Genomic DNA, 17,275 nt, shown 5'->3' with positions numbered 1-17,275 from the left:
GCAAGGTATTCTGTTTTTAATTGCAAAAATATAAGACTGTGTACTATACTGATGGTGCTGTGCTGCAGGAAATAGATATAATAATAATAATGATCATCTAATGCCTTTTATTCTCTTATAGGGAGTAGATGAGGCCTTTTAACCCTATCTAGCTTTTGTAGACTTAGTGGGCAGTTCAATCTCCACCCAGTAGCAGTAGCCAGAGATAGCTGCCCCCATGACAATCACTAATTATAGGCAATGGATAAAGAGATGGGTAAACAAGTGCTGCCATCTCTTGATACCTAACAGGATGTGTTACTGTCTGACATAATGTGGGTTCTATGGTCAATTTTCTCGAGTCTATAGGACGAAAAATCTGAGTTTCTGGGAGAAAAAAACTGCTTGCCTGTGTCAGAGATTGACTAAACTCGGCAAATGGTCAAAGAAAGGCTTAGAAAAAGTTCCTCCAGTCGGCGACCAGACTTGAACTTAAGTCTATCTTTGGGCAGTTTAGCACAAAGGATGCAAGCACCACTTCTACTGAGCTACACAGACTTGGAAATGGATATTTATTATTAAATTTATATCAAAAATACTTCAGATATTTTGGGTATAAATTTTAGTGAAAATGAAAATATATTTGAAATAGTCAATGTAATAAACAAAGGTATGGTGGGAAGCCAGTTCAATGCATTTATATGGAATGAGAGAAATTAGCCAAAAAACTTAAACATAACAATGCTCAATAAAGGACTGGTGCAGTTAAACGTGCATTGGACAAGTAAAATTTTAGTTGTGATCATAATGGAGATGTGAAAACAGATAAAAGTGTTAACAGCAAACTATTAATTGCATTATTTAATAAAACTCTTAATTATTATTATACCAGCACTTCCATGGAGTCCGAAGACTCCTCGCTGGAGACCCAATCTATCATACCTCTTCTTGAATCCATTAACAGACAAAGCACTCACAACTGACTCTGGTAACCCATTCCACTCATTCACCACTCTCAAAGCAAAAAATCTAGTCCTCACATCCCTATTGATTATGTATTCATTCAACTTTCAGGGATGACCCCTTGTTCTGGTCTCTCTAGCTAAGTGTTGAAGCATTTTCCCTGCATCTATCCTATAAAATCCTTTAAGCAACTTAAATGTTTCAATCATATCTCCTCTTTTATTCTCAACTAACTTCTGCAATCAACACAATTTCAATCTATCCTTATACAGAACATTCCACAGGCCACTCACCATCTTGGTCACTTGCCTCTGAATCCTCTCCACCGCTTCCTCATCCCCAAGAAACCCCAGGGACCACACTTGAACACAGTAATCCATATGTAGGCATATCAAAGTCTTATAAAGAGGAATTACAACTTCCCGATTTCTACTTGTTAATGCGTTCTTCACTAGCCAAGTAATCTTATGGGTTAATTTAGCAACTTTAGCAATATGTCCTCTAAACTAACTCTCTGTCTACCACCATCCCTAAATCTCTAGCTTCATCTGTTTCTTAGAGTATAGTGCCATCAATGTGATACATAGCTTGTAATCTATTTATTTCAAAATATATACCTTTACATTTCTTGACATTAAATTGACAATCATTAACTTTTGCCAATAATGACAGCTATTAAATTACATTGCAAGCTCTCCACATCGCCTTGATTAACTATTACTCTACCTAATTCTGCATCATCAGCAAACAACAATAATTCCTTTCATGTAATTTCCTATATCATTTATGTACAAATTAAACAGCAATGAAACTTGTGGCACACCACCTATTTTTGTCTCAATTCTACCCATCCATATACCACTTCTTGATATCTGTTCAGCAGCCATCCTCTTATCCATTTAGCCAATGTTATATCCATCCCCTTAGTAATAGTTTTTCTCCCATGTTATCTTTTTTATTTTCATCATATTGAAAGTTATTTTTCTTCTGTAAAATTTATCAAATCCAATCTGCAAATCATCTTACAGATTTGCAAGATGTGTAGCAAGAATTAAGTGCTGAGTATATTGATGTTAGTTTCGTAATGCTATTCACAATGCCATATTAGGAAAAAATAAACTATTAATTTGTTAAATTTGCTGATATTTAAAAGAAGAAAACTAGTCTCACAGTATTTATCTGTATTAATTTTTTTTCCATTTAAATATGTTCCATATTTTATAATGAATTGCTTTGCATATTTGTTTATCATCAGATTTGCTATCTCTTTATCCATTGCTCAGATATTTTCAAGATGTCATTCTTTTCCTTTCATTATCATATTTTCTACTCTTTTAAGCCAAATGGAATATAACTTCCTGTTCCCTAGGATTTATTAAGACTTAATAGTGAACATTCTGCAAAACGAATTTAAAATTAGGTGTGCCTTTCCAAATTAAACATGCATTAAGAGTTATATAATAACAATAATCATTTATATACTAGAGAGAGAGAGAGAGAATACTCTAATGTGAAATAAAAATTATCAATGCATTATATTATATATTCCAAACACAGAGCAAACCTGTCTAATATATTAATTGCTTCATATATATACTTATTCTATGTCATAATCATATTTTCTGAAGAAGTTAACACAGGTCTTTTCCAGATTCTATCTGCCTGACTTGTATTATCAAGATGTGATATCCTCAAGGGCTCACTCTAGTGAGTACAGGAATGATGAACCTGAGGTACCTGATGCTGGACCATGCCTTACTTCATGTAATATACGTCTGCTATATTATCTGTAGACTGGTCCCTATCTTCTTTCTTTATACTCTCTCTCTTCTTCTTCTCCCCCTCCCCCCGCCCAGTGTGTTAGAGTAATTCGAGGGCTAGGGGTGAATCTTTTCTATTTACTTTATTTTCTACCTTTAGTAGTGAGAGGAGTAGCCTATTCTAAGCAGCAGATATATATGCCCATAATAGTTTCCTGAGGAAGGCAATGGAAAACCACCTCAGTATTATTTCCAAGAAATATGGTGAACTTAGCAAATTTAGTCTTCACAACTGGCAAAAACAGGGTCTATCAGCAAATGATGGATGTCATGGCCGGCAGGAGAAGACATGGGGCTTCTCAGGTCGTTAACCTACGAAACCCCCATATGGATAATGAGAATGGGATCCCAAGTATTGAGGAAAATAGGAATAAAATAAGACATCCAGGAGAGAACGAGATATAAACCATACGTGTGGCAACGTGGAACGTAAGAACAATGTTGAGAGCTGGTAAATTAGAGAACTTGAAAGAAATGGGAGAGGAATAAATTGGATGTGGTTGGTCTAAGTGAGGTTAGATGGGAAGATATAGCAGATTTTGAAAGTGATGGTTATAGAATTATATATTCCTGTAAAACGGGTGTGTGTGTGGGGGGGAAATGGAGTAATATTTGTGTTGAATGAAAAAGTTAAAAATTCAGTAGAAAAAACAATATATAAAAGTGACAGGGTGATTATGATTAAACTGAAAGCAAACCCTGTGGATATAATGATTATACAGATATATATGCCCACAAGTGACCATGATGAAAATGAAGTAGAAGAGATATATAAACAAAAACAGAAGAGATAATGGAAGAAGACAGAATTAAAAAGTGTACCATCTGGATGGGAGAATGGAATGCAGTGGTAGGTGAAAAGGTAGAGTAGGGAATAACAGGAAGATAATGGCCTTGGAAAAAGGAATGAGAGAGGCAAAAGACTTATAGAGTTTTGTAAAAGACGCAAACTAATCATTGGTAATACTTAGTTCAAACTTCCAAAGAGAAGAAGATATATGTGAAAAATGCCAGGCGATATCGCAGGATACCAGATTGATTATATGTTAATATAAAACAGGTATATAAACAGTGTAAAAAGGACATCAACATATCCAGGAGCTGATATTGACTCAGACCATAATTTACTTGTTATGGAATTAAGAATACGATTTAAGAAAATAAACAAAGGTAAAAGCAAGAAAAGGTGGAACCTAGAAAAACCTCAAAGGAGATGCGGGTAAGAAATTCAGAGAAGAACTAGAGAATAAAATAAGAAACAAGAAGATATATCTCGAGATTATTGATGTTAATGCAAAATGGAATCAATTGAAAAACTTGATATATGAAACAGCCCCTGAAGAGATAAGTTTTGTGGAACATGAATTACAAATGAAATGATACGAAAAATGGAGGAAAAAAGAAGATGGAAAAATGTAACCACTGAAGAGGAAAGAAGAAAATACAAAGTATTAAATAATGAACTGAGAAGAGAAACCGGTAAAACAAGAGAGGGATGGTTAAAAGAAGAATGTAAAGTAATTGAAGAAATGGATAAAAGGGGGGGGGGACAATACCATAAAATGTTTGAAAAAGCAAAAGAACTTACAAATATTATAAAAAGCATAAGAAATCTGCCAGTAGAAGATAAGCAAGGAAAATTAATTTATGATATTGAAATACAAGGTGAAAGATGGAAGGAATACATCGAAGAACTTTATGCAAAAAATGAAAGGCCAACGAAAATTGAATTAGAAGAACAAAATGAAATCTCAACAGAAGAAAGAGGTCCTGAAATACTAAGGAGAGAAGTAGAAACAGCAATTAAGGAATTAAAAAGTGGAAAGATAGAAGGAGTGGATGGAATACCTAGTGAAATCCTAAAACAACTGGAGGACAAAGGTATAACTGAAACAATGAAAATCTGCAATATCATTTACAAAACAGGAGAATGGCCTAAAGATTTCACAGAGAGTATTCTTATACCAATTGAAAAGAAAAGCAATCCTACTAAGTGCAGTGACTACAGAACTATAAGCATACTCTTACATGCCTCTAAAGTATACTGCTAAGAATATTAAATCGACGATTGTATAATAGAGTGGAGTATTTTCTGGGGATGATCAACTTGGATTTAGAAAAGCCAGAAGAACTAGAGATGCAATTGGAGTAATGAGAACCACATGCGAAAGGAATATAGAAGTAAATTAAGAAGTTTATATATGTTTTGTTGACCTTGAAAATGCGTTTGACATGGTGAAATGGGAAAATCTGATGGAAGTATTACACAAAATAGGTTTAGATTGGAGAGATTAAAGGTTAATAGCTGAATTATATATGAACCAGACTGCCATAATAAAGACAAAAGTAGGAAAAACTAAAAAATGTGTGATTGGCAGAGGTGTAAGACAGGGATGCTGCCTGTCACTGGCACTCTTCAACATATTTGCAGAAGAAATGATAAAAGAAGAATTTGATGAAAGAAGAGAGGAATCGCTATTGAAGGAAGAATAATGCAAAATATTAGATTCATAGCATTTTCATTCCATGATTTTAATTTGGATTTCAGTCGGTTCGTTAAGTGTGAGGTCTGTTATATGTATTCCTTCGACTACATAAATGATTTGTGGATGTTTAGTGCAGATGGAAGAAGGGTGTGTGCGAAATGTGACCTGAACGAGGAATTGATGAATGCGAATATGAAGTTGATGACAGAAAGTGCTAGTACCGATTGTGTCGCGAGTGCACGTTTGAAAGAGGATGGCGAAAAAGACATGCGAAAAAATGTTAAAAAATCAGGAAAAAAGAAAAAGAGCGATTTGACAACCGTAACAGATGTTAAAAGGGACGAAAGTGAGGCGGAAAGAAACGAAATTGAGAGAACGAATGAAAGTAGAAATGGCGTGGTGCAGAAATTGCAAGTAAAAAAAATCGAAAGAATGAATGATAGCGAAAAAAGAATGACCGATGGCGAAAGTTGGACGCATGTTGGAACGAAAGTACTGAACCAAAGAAAGATGAATGACAGTAAAAGTGAGAAGAATGATAGCGAAAGTTGGACGCATGTTAGTCCGAAAGTACGGAAACAAAGAAAGATATGTGAGAGTGAAAGTGAGAAGAATGATAGTGAAAGTTGGACGTATGTTGGACCGAAAGTACGGAAACAAAGAAGGATGAATGAGAGGGAAAGTGAGAAGAGGGGGTCGAGAGAGTTGGAAAGTTAGAAAGATTTAATGATAGAGTGAATGTGTCGCGAGGTTCAGAAGGTGAATTGGATTGGATGAAGCAAGAAATGAAATGGATGCGGAATGAAATTAAGAGAATTCAGGTCAAAACTATTAAAATAAATCATGATGGCATGAAAGAGATAACAAAAGATGAGCGAGTGGCGTTGTATGGTGGCTCCATTATTAAAGGTGTGCTAGAGGATAAAATGCACAAGATATGTTTTCCAGGCGGTAAAATGAGTAGAGTGATTGAGGCATTGAATATGAGGCGGGAACGAGCAAAAGAGTTAATTGTATTAATTGGTACGAATGATTTGAGAGAGAACAAAGAGCATGTCAAAATGAATGTCAGGAGACTGCTTGGAAAGATAAAGGAGAATAGTGTGACAGGAAGGGTGGTCAGTGTGTTGCCTAGGTATGATTGCGGTGAAATGAGGCGGAGAGCAAGGATTATGAATGATATTCTGGCTGAAATGTGTGAGGAGATGGGAGTACAGTTTGTTAATGTGTGGAATGAGTTTGAGGGACGAAGTGAGCTGTATGGGAGCGATGGACTGCATTTGAGTGGTTATGGTGTGAGTTGCTTGGAGAGACTGCTGCTGGAAGGTAGAGAAGTGAATAGAGAGAATGAATCAGATCGAGAGGGGAGTGATGTGGAAGAGCAGGAGAGTAAGACAGGAGAGATTGAAGGAGTGGAAATGAATGTGGAAGTGAGTGGTATGAGTATAGAAAATGAGAGAATGGGTGTGCAAGAGGAGCAGGGAAATGGGGAGGCTCAGGGTGGACAGGGGTACACAGCGTGAGAAAGGTGGATGCTCCAAGAGGAGGTGAGAGCATGTGTAGGCAGGAAAGTAATGGGATGACCAGGGATCAAGAGGAAACAGATGGAATTGCAAAGGGTTCAAAAATGAAGAAGCGTAAAGGGAAATGGCACCGGTCCAGCATGGAGAGATCACATCGAGTGAGTAGTAGTATCAGTGGAACTAGCTGTAGATCCAGAAATGAGCTGTCATGTTTGTATACCAATGCAAGAAGTATAAGAAACAAGGCTTATGAAATGGTTGCACTAATTGCGTCTGTGCACCCAGAGATTGTCGGAATAAGTGAGACATGGTTAGATGAGGACGACATCCTGACAGGAATAGAGATGGAAAGGTATGATGTGTTTCGTGAGGATAGAAGGAGTAAAAAGGGAGGGGGAGTGCTATTGATGATAGAGAAAGAGTTATGTCCATACAAAGTAGAGATGCAATAGGGAAATAGGGCCAGTGGTTTTGAGGCAGTATGGTGTGAGATAGAGGTGAATAGAATCAAATACTTGGTGAGATGTTGTTATAGACCTGGTAATGTGGATGGTGGTGATAGTGAAATATATAGTCAAATAAGCCAAGCAAATAAGAAAAGGGTGATCATTATGGGTGATTTTAATTATGGCAATATAGACTGGAATGAAGAGATAGCAACTGGAAGTAAAGAAAATGAGTTTCTTGAGTTTTTGAGGGATAACTACCTCAGACAGTATGTAACAAAGGGCACAAGAGGATTAAGGGTCTTGGATTTGGTCATCTCATCGGAGGATGTAATTATCAATGAGGTATCAAATCATCCACCAATTGGTGAAAGTGACCATGAGGTGATTACTTGGGTGGTTGTCAGCAGTGCAAGGACCCCTGTGAAAAAAGGGTATATGTGGAACTACAAGGGGGGTGATTATGAAGAGCTCAGGAGATAGCTTGCAGGTGTAGCATGGAATGAGGAGTTAGCTGGAAAAGAGATCAATGCAGCTTGGGGGATTTTCAAAAAATATTTAGTGGATGCAATGTCTAAATGTATACCACGGGTGAGAAGGTTAAATAAGTTAGGTGTGAGATGGATGAATAAAGAGATTAAGCATGCAATACAGAGAAAAAGGGCATTGTGGAGGCAGCATAAGAGAAGTGGAAGTAACCAATTTCATGAGTTCTACAAAGACCAGGCAAGGAGAGTGACTTGGTTGGTGAGAGTAGCTAAAGAGAGGTATGAACAGCAGTTAGCTAATGAAGCTAAAAAGAATCCTAGGGAGTTCTTTCGATATGTAGCCAGCAAAAGAAAGAATGATTATGGAAGGATGACACTGATTGGAGGAAACGGTATAAAGACAGCTGTTGCAGAATGTGTGGTGGAGATACTTAATGAGCAGTTCATAAAGATCTTTCAATCTTGTGACTTCATGGAGAGATTAAGAGCAGTTGATGATGGGGAGGAGAGACTGACTGTAAGTGAGCAAGAGGTGTTTGGGGAGTTGAGTGAACTAGATGTAAATAAGGCTGTGGGACTTGATAATATATCACTGCGTATTCTGAAGGAATGTGCCAGAGAGTTGACACCTGCCTTGACATATTTTTTTAATACGAGTCTTGCACTTGGTCAAGTCCCTAAAGAGTGGAAGGAGGGCAAGATTGTGCCACTTCATAAAGGAGGTGATCGAACTCAAGCATCAAACTATAGGCCTATGTGTGTGTCAGGTGTTGTGGTTAAGTTGTTGGAGAAGCTTGTGAGAACTAGGATCCAGAGTTGGGTTGACAAAAATGGTATAATCTTTGATGGACAGCATGGATTTGCTAAAGGGAGGTCGTGTTTTAGTAATCTACTTACTTATTACAATAAAGTGACTGCTTCCTTGGACAGAGGAGAAGGATACACAGTAATATACTTGGATTTTGCAAAAGCTTTTGATAGAGAACCTCATGATAAGTTGACAGTCAAACTAGAGCAGATGGGGTTGGATATTAGATTAGTGCATTGGATTGGAGACTGGCTATCTGATAGGTATCAACAAGTTGTGTATGGGGATGCAATATCCAGGAAAAGGAAAGTCACTAGTGGAGTGCCTCAGGGATCTGTTTTAGGGCCATTACTATTTAACTTGTATATTAATGATATTGGCGAAGATTTGGATGGAGATATTCAGTTGTTTGCAGATGATGAAAAGTTGGGACGAACCATAAAGAGTAGTGAAGATGTTGTGGCCTTGCAAGAAGACTTGAATAAATTGAGTGATTGGGCAAGCAAATGGGGATGTGAGTACAATGTTGCAAAATGTAAGGTTTTAAAATTTGGAAAACAAAGATGGGATGCAGAATTTATGATTGGTGAGAATATATTGTTGGAAGTAGAGGAAATAAGAGATCTGGGAGTGATAGTGGATAAGGATCTAAAATTTAGGGGACACATCGCCAAAATTGTGAAGACAACACAAAGACTTCTGGGAATGATGAGGAGGACACTGACGTGTAGAAGTAGGGAGATTCTTGTTCCATTGTATAAGGCTTTGATTAGGCCACACATGGACTATTGTGCCCAGATTTGGTCACCTGGTTTTCAGAAGGATGAAGAGATGTTGGAAAGAGTCCAAAGGTGACTGACTAAGGTAGTTTCTGACCTCTGGAATGTCGAGTATGAGGAAAGATTGAAAAGATGTAATTTGCAGAGTCTAGTGGAGAGAAGGAAGAGGGGAGATATGATAGAGACCTACAAGTTGGTAAGGGGTTGTTATAGGATCAATGGTGGAGAAGTTCTACAGAGAATAGTGGGAGATCAGGGGAGAACCAGAGGTCATCCCTGGAAACTGCATAAAGAGGGTGTGAGTAGGGGAGTGAGAGGCAGGTTTTTTTCGTGCAGAGTTGTGAATGATTGGAATGCCTTGCCTGAGAGTGTGGTATCTGCAAGGAGTTTGAATGTGTTTAAGACCCGGTATGATGAGATGTGTGTGAGATAAAAGGACCTCCTAGATGAATCTTTGACTCCATGAGGTCTTGTTTAATAATAATAATAATAATAATAATTAGCTAATACTGAAGATGAACTACAGCACAAAATTTGAAAGTATATACAAGAAATATGGTATGAAAATTAACACAAAGAAAACAAAAGTGATGATAGTCTCCAGGAAGTATCAAGGCGATGATGAATGGAGAAAGTGTAGAGCAAGTGAGACAATACAAATACCTTGGTAGTATAATACAAGAAAATGGAAAATGTGACATGGAAATAAAAGAAAGAATTAACAAAGGAAAATATGTATTTTATAGCAAGAAAAATTTGTTTATTAATAAAATGAATAAAAATTTAAAGAAAAGGGCTTATTAAGTGTTATATTTGGAGTATGACCTTATATGGGTCAGAAACATGGACAATTGGGAAGAAAGAAGCTAAAATGTTGGAGGCATTTGAAAGTGGTTATGGAGAAGAATGGAAAAAATACAGTGGACTGAAAAAAATCATCAATCGTATTACAAAGAGTTGAAGAAGAAAGGAATTTACTAAAGAACATAAGAAAAAAGAAAGCATAACTGAACAGGACATATATTAAGAGGAGACAGCCTACTGAAAAGAATGATAGAAGGGAAAATTGAAGGAAAGCGACCAAGAGGAAGGATACGACTAATGATGCTTGATGATATAATGAGCAAAAGAGGATATCAAGAGAAGAAGGGGAAGCAAGAGACAGAGGAAATTGGAGGAAGAGAATCTGCTAAGATATACCACTGGACCTGTCAAGAGACAGAACACTAATGATGATGATGATGATGATATGTGATAATTATACAGAATCAGATGTTTCTAGAAATCCCAGGTCTTTAATATATGACATACTGTTTTAATAAGCAGTACTAGAACAGAAGCAATTAGCACCTGGGTCAAAAGAAAAAAGTGCTCTCCTCTCCCATAACTGGAAGGATTAGGATCCCAGAAAGTAGGTGCAATAATGTAGTAAAGTATTTTTAGCAAATTGCATAGTATATTATTCTGTGTAATTAAATAAATAAATTTTTGTATATGATATGTATGTTGTTAATTTATTTCTAGTATTTTCTGTATCAGATGACCACTCTACTCTGCCCAGTAAGATTTTTTTTGAATCCAGAGCACTTGCCCCACTCATACCAATTTTGTTATCGGACTATAATAAACATGAAAAACTCTATAATACTGTTTGAGAATGACTACTCTAAAATACAATTAAATATAACCTTAATGGGAACTTATAAAGATTTATTCTTTGAAATCAAATCCATTTATGTGATGAGATGCACAATGTGACTGTTTCAAAGTAGTCTCCTCTGTTATGTTTACCACTAATTCTTCAGTAATAAGCATAGCTCCAATAAAGTTCCTATAATGTGCTAAGATCAATGACAGATTACCATATAATTTAATGTCTGTTAATGCAAGTTGTGGCATTTTGAATATCAGATAATTAATTAATCGATGGATTAATTTCAGCTTTGTACAAACATCACTCCTGATTCAAATCTTATCAACAAAAATAGCGATAGTTTGGCTGTCTGATAGGTATCAGAGAGTTGTGTATGGTGGAGCAGTTTCCAGGAGGCAGAGGGTTATAAGTGGGGTCCCACAGGGCTCAGTACTAGGACCTATATTGTTTAACCTTTATATCAATGACATAGCCAGTGGATTGCAGGGGGATATTCAGTTGTTTGCGGATGATGCGAAGCTTGGAAGGATTATTAGTAATAGTGCAGATGTGGTAGCCCTGCAAGAGGATTTAAATAAGCTAGATAGATGGGCAAATGAATGGGGATGTCAGTTTAATGCAGCAAAATGTAAGGTCTTGAGGTTTGGGAAACATCGATGGGATGCTGCATACTCTATGGGAGGAGTTATACTGGAGGAAGTAGGGGAGACAAGAGATCTGGGGTTGATGATTGATAGAAACCTGAAGTTTAGGGGACATATTGCAAAGGTGGTGAAGGTAACACAGAGGATTGCTGCTATTATGAGAAGGACACTGACCTGCAGAGATAAGAGGGTTATCATTCCGTTATATAAGTCTCTGATCAGACCACACTTGGACTATTGTTCTCAGATTTGGTCCCCAGGATTTGAAGGGGATAAATTAACTGTGGAAAGGATACAAAGACAGATGACAAAGATGGTTTCAGGACTGTACAAGGATAGTTATGAGGATCGGCTGAGAGAATGTGGACTGCAGAGTTTGGTGGATAGAAGAAGGAGAGGTGATATGATTGAGACTTTTAAACTGTTGAGAGGTGGTTACAGGGTTGACACTGGGGAGTTCTTTCGCTTGGTTGATCACTGGGAAGGAGTGATGACAAGAGGCCATCCCTGGAAGTTACGAAAGGAAACTGTGAGCAAGAGGGTAAGGAGTGGTTTCTTTGTGTGGAGGGTGGTTGAGCCGTGGAATGCATTGCCTGATGGAGTGGTGGGAGCGAGAACAGTCAGTGGGTTTAAGGAGTGGTATGATAAACTTTGTGTTTCTCAGGGGGGGGACCTCCCCTCGATGAGTCTTGACAGACTTTATGTCTTAGAAAGGACCTCCCTCGATGAGTCTTTTGACTCCTTGGAGGCCTGAATAATAATAATAATAATAATAATAACCTGTTATATTAATCAACAAGAGTAACATAAAGAATGATATTTTCTGATAAATTACTTTCACGACTCGTAACAGATGGTTGCAATCTTCATAATTATGGATATGGGCAATAAATTTGACTTTTTGAGACCACATCTGCTAAGAAATTGAAGTAATTCTTTCTATATAAGTTTTTAACCTCCTGGTAAAGCGTTGGTATGATATTCTCAATTCTAGTAGTATATGTAGAGATGGTATAAATTGTGGTATTAAGCCGAACAAATTGAACATATTTTTCAGAAAACATAACTATGACTTCTATTACTTGTCCTGAACATGTTTTTCCTGTTTGACAAAATCTACTTTTTCAGGATAACCTCTCATTTTCCTATCACCTATTACCTTAATATTCCCCTACATTCATATGATTGGCACTTCTTAGTGACTTTTTCTACTTCCAAGTGCTGCAGAGTACAGTCCTGAAACAGTCAGCAAGATGATCCAGTAATCTGTATAGACAATTCAGATGTGGCCTGATCACTGGCCATTATACAGCAGCACTGTATACCCTTCTTACCCACTTGTCAGTGTTCCATAATTTAAGGCAGCAATTTTCTAGGTATCTAACTAACCTATACAACTTTTATGTCCTCTTCCCAACTTAAATTCCCTCTTGACAATCCTATAATTCCTTTGCTCCACAATTTCCTAGAGAAAATTTTTCCTAATAGAACCCAACTAATTTTCTATCTCTTCTGGCCAAAGTGCATGATTTTACACTTTGCAATTTAACTAATGTCCCTGGTCATCTGTCCAAAGTACTAAATTATTCGAATTTGCCAGAAGCAACATCACATCACAGGTATATCTTTCTCTCTCTTCCAATCTCAATTTGGCATTCTATAAACAAACGAATATCTTTTCTCAAACCTTTTAACTATAAAATCAATATAGAAATTAACAACAGCAGTTTCTGAATAGAGCTTCACGGTACACCACTTTTCCCCTTTCTCTTTTGAGACATTACTCTCCTGACATAACTTGCTGACTTATATTAGACAACTATCTGTAATCAGGCTACCTACCAGTTGACTGTCTATCACCTTCTTCAAATTCAATACCGTTGTTATTGTCTTGTCCTTTGAAGAGTCTTAGATGTTTCCATGTGCTCCTTGAACTGCTTTGGCTATTTCAATGATTTTGTTTGTATAGAGCTTTGTTCAGGATTAGGATCAATTTCTTGCAAATCTGCTGTAATTGCTAGACAGGTAAAGATGTGAGTGGGTGTCAGTTCAGTATTGGGGCAGATGTTGCAGTGTCTATATGTTCTCGTATCATCCGTATTCCTCTATAATGTCCTGTTCGTAGTCTTTCTATCGTGGTGCAGGTCTTTCTGTCAGCATCGATTTCGGGAATTTGATGTTGTATCGCTGATTTCAGTGGAATTAGTTTAGCTTTTGCTAATGCATTAGCATCAGCAAGAGTTATCAAGTGAGTTGCTTGGTTGAGTTCTCTGGCCTCTTTTGCTAATTTATCAGCTGTTTCATTGTAATCAATGCCTAGAGCAGGAATCCATTGTAAAATGCAACTTTTTCCTAAACACTTTAGTTGATTTAAGAGTTTATGGATGTCTTATGTAGGCTTGGTATTGCCATTTTTGACTCCAGCTGATCTTGAATCACTGTAAATTATAATTCCCTCAGATTGTTGAGATGATGATAATTTTAAGTAGGCTTCAAATGCTTTATTTATTGCATAAAGTTTGCTGGTAAAATTGGAAGTGATTCTCCGAGATCCAACTTTTATTGAAAGTTTTTCACCTTTTGGGAGTAGGAGGAGAACACCAGCGCCTCCATTAATCATACTAGTGTCTGATGATCCACAAGTATAACAAATAACCTGTTTGGAGGATGAAAGAAGATTGATAGTATTTAGGCCTAGTTCTTTGAACATTTCTTTTGGTTCTTTTTTTGTACAGAGTTTTGTAAGGTTTAAATTTATGGAGGTATTTGAAGGTAAAGGATTGGAAAATAGAGGTTCCTTTGTTTATGTGGGCATTTAGCTGATCAAGACCTATTTCTTTCCTGATAGTGTCATCATATTGTAAAGTTGATAATCTGTGAAGTCTGCATTTTTGATTTCAATGTTCATAAGTTTTTAGGGAGATATGAACACTTTGGTAGCTTCTGATATTATTTATGAATTTTATGGTGGCAAATTTTCGTCTGTCCTCCAGCAGGTCAAGCCCACATTCCTATTGGGCTCTGATGTTGTTAGTGGCCGCACCAATGATAATCTTGGATGCTTTTGCTGGTATTTTGTCTAATTTTTCCTTTACCGATGAGGCCAAAGGTGACCAGATAGAGCTGCATATTCTATTATTGGCCTTATTAGTGTAGTGTAAGTAGTTTTGAGGATTTTTGGCTTTGCACCCCAATTTGTTCCACAAAGCCTTTTCAGTATATTTAATTTTTTTAGAGCTCTGTTGGAAGTGTTAGAGATGTGTTGTCCAAAATGTAATTCCCGATCGAGCGTAATACCAAGGTATTTTGGATTTGTGACTATTTCAATTAGATTGTTGTTGATCATGACTTTGAAATTGTAGTCATGTCTATTTTTCCTGTCTGTACTAAAGGTCTTAGTTTTGTTTTGTCTGGGTTGATTTTGAGTTTATGTTCATCTGACCATTTTTCTAATCCTCTCATGGATTTGTTTAGAATCTCCTCTGATTCTTTGATTTTAGCACTAGTGTGCCAGATGGCTATATCATCTGCATAGCAAGCTACTTTTGTGTCTTCTGTAAGGCAGGGATGAATGTTATTGACATATAAAAGGAATAGTAAGGGACTGAGTACTGAGCTCTGGGGAACACCAGCCCAGGTTCTCCGCTCTTTTGATATTGCTGCACTGATTCTGACTCTGATCTTTCTTCCTCTAATGAAATCAGCAATCCAGATTAAAGCGTTTCCTCTAATTCCAATATCACGTGCTGTTTGTATTAATTTTTTGATCCAAACACGATTGAAAGCAGCAGTCATATCAAGGAATATGGCAATGATAAATTTAGTTTAATTCTTTATCCCAGTGAGAGCAAACAAAGTTTGCGCCTGAAAATATATCTTCAGGACTGAATATAGTGTTGTACTATCTTACCTGGGTAAGTAGTATAACACCAGGCAACTCATAGGAAAGGTGGAGCAAGCTACCAACACTCCTATCCCAGTATCTCCCATAATGCAAAACACATCTCCTTGTGGATATGTATAGTGTTATGCATTAAGGGATTGGCCACTACCCAGACTAGTTTTGACCTTTATTGAGGTCTCTTCAGTGGGAGCCAGGCCCAGAGTTGGAGATACCAGGCAGAAGCAGTAGCAAGGTCATCTTTACCTATAGGAGTTGCCACCTTTTTTATTAAATTACTCTGGATTTAGAGAAAGATGTTGAAAGTTTATTTTTCACTAGGTTAGACTATGATAAATTTAGTTTAATCCTTTATCCTAGTGAGAGCAAACAAAGTTTGCACCTGAAAATATCTTTAGGACTGAATATAGTGTTGTACTATCTTACCTGGGTAAGTAGTACAACACCAGGCATACCAACAGTTGTCTTTTTTTGTTGGTTTTTTTCCCTGAAATGAGTCTATTATTGTTTGGCAGAAGTGGAATAATTGATCTGTTGTCGAATGATGAGCTCTATAGGCAGTTTGGTAGTAGTTGATTTTCTTATATTTTGTCAGCCAGTGCATAAGCCTGGAGTGTATGATTCTTTCAGTAATTTTACAGAGTATGCTAGTTAATGCAATAGGTCTATAGCTTTGACATTCCAGTATTTTTGTCAGGTTTCAGGATTTTTTTCCATTCTTTTGGAAGTTTACCTGTTTGCCAAGAGGTATTGAAAATGTCATTAAGTTGTTCTTTGGCGTTTTTACCAAGGTGTTTCACCATATGACCAAAGATAAGATCATTACAGGAGATTTATTAGGTGCAGTTTTCTTGATTGATGAATTTAATTCACTTAGTGTAAATTCTTCGAAGAAGATGTCATTAGTTTGGTATGTTCTTGCTTGTTTTAGTATTTTACTTGTGAGTTTATTAAGGGTCTTGTCCTCTCTATTATACTGAAGTTTGAAGTCGTTTGAATAGTTTTTGCCAGTGTGTTTGCAATTTCTTGATCTGTAATAGCTTGTTTCCCAGATTTATGATGAAGTTTGTTTTCTGTTGGTTCTCTCTTTTGATATTGTTATCTAGGATTCTAATAATGTTCCAGTGTTGGCTGGAATATTATTAGAATCTTGGATCCAGGTTACTGCAAAACTCTGCCCATTTCTCATTTGCACTTCCAAATTTCCTGCTCTATTTTGTGTGTTATGTCCATTAATTTCTTTCTGTATTCATCAGTTTTATTAATTCTGAATTGTTCATTGATATTGTCTCTTTCTGTAATCATTGAATCGATATTGTGATCTTTCCAGTATGGTATCTAGGTATTTTTCTGTTTGCATCTTGGTAATGTTGCTTTGGCAACTTTACTGATGTGTGAAGTAAGGATTTGTAATTTTCTGTCAAGGTTTCCAGAGACAGGTTCATCTTGACAGAGGCTCTCCAGTCAGCTTTTCTGAAGTTCCATGTCCTTTTGATTTACTGTTCTTGATCAATATTCAATACTGTATTTACTTGAATATAACTCGCACTTTTTTCCCCAAATGCAGGGATTTTCAGAAACTAAAGTTTTCAGGAAAATAACTGAAAATGGGTAAGACTTACCAAGAATCTCCTATTCGTTATCACTACTTCTGGCTTCAAGAACAGTTTCCTTCTGCGCATCATCAAAGTTTTCTACCCAAATAGTGTCATCTTCTCTCCCATCCAGGGCATTAGAGATGCTGGCTTTTAAAAAACTCTTGGCAATTATCTCTGGCAAAATCA

The 17,275-nt window shown here is 36.8% G+C and overlaps 1 protein-coding gene across 2 annotated transcripts in view; it reads right to left on the bottom strand.

Moving 5' to 3' along the window:
• The window catches only part of LOC150101818 (methyl-CpG-binding domain protein 4-like), a 352,401-nt gene that overhangs the window by 175,531 nt on the left and 159,595 nt on the right, over positions 1–17,275 (bottom strand). The window lies entirely within an intron of this gene.

This window comes from Typopeltis vanoorti, chromosome 11 (assembly GCF_054136105.1).
Source record: "Typopeltis vanoorti isolate ZY-2024b chromosome 11, IOZ_Tvanoo_1.0, whole genome shotgun sequence".
In the NCBI taxonomy this organism is placed as follows: domain Eukaryota; kingdom Metazoa; phylum Arthropoda; class Arachnida; order Uropygi; family Thelyphonidae; genus Typopeltis; species Typopeltis vanoorti.
The sequence above is the reverse complement of the archived record's forward strand: the minus strand, read 5'-3'. Positions and strand labels throughout refer to the sequence as shown.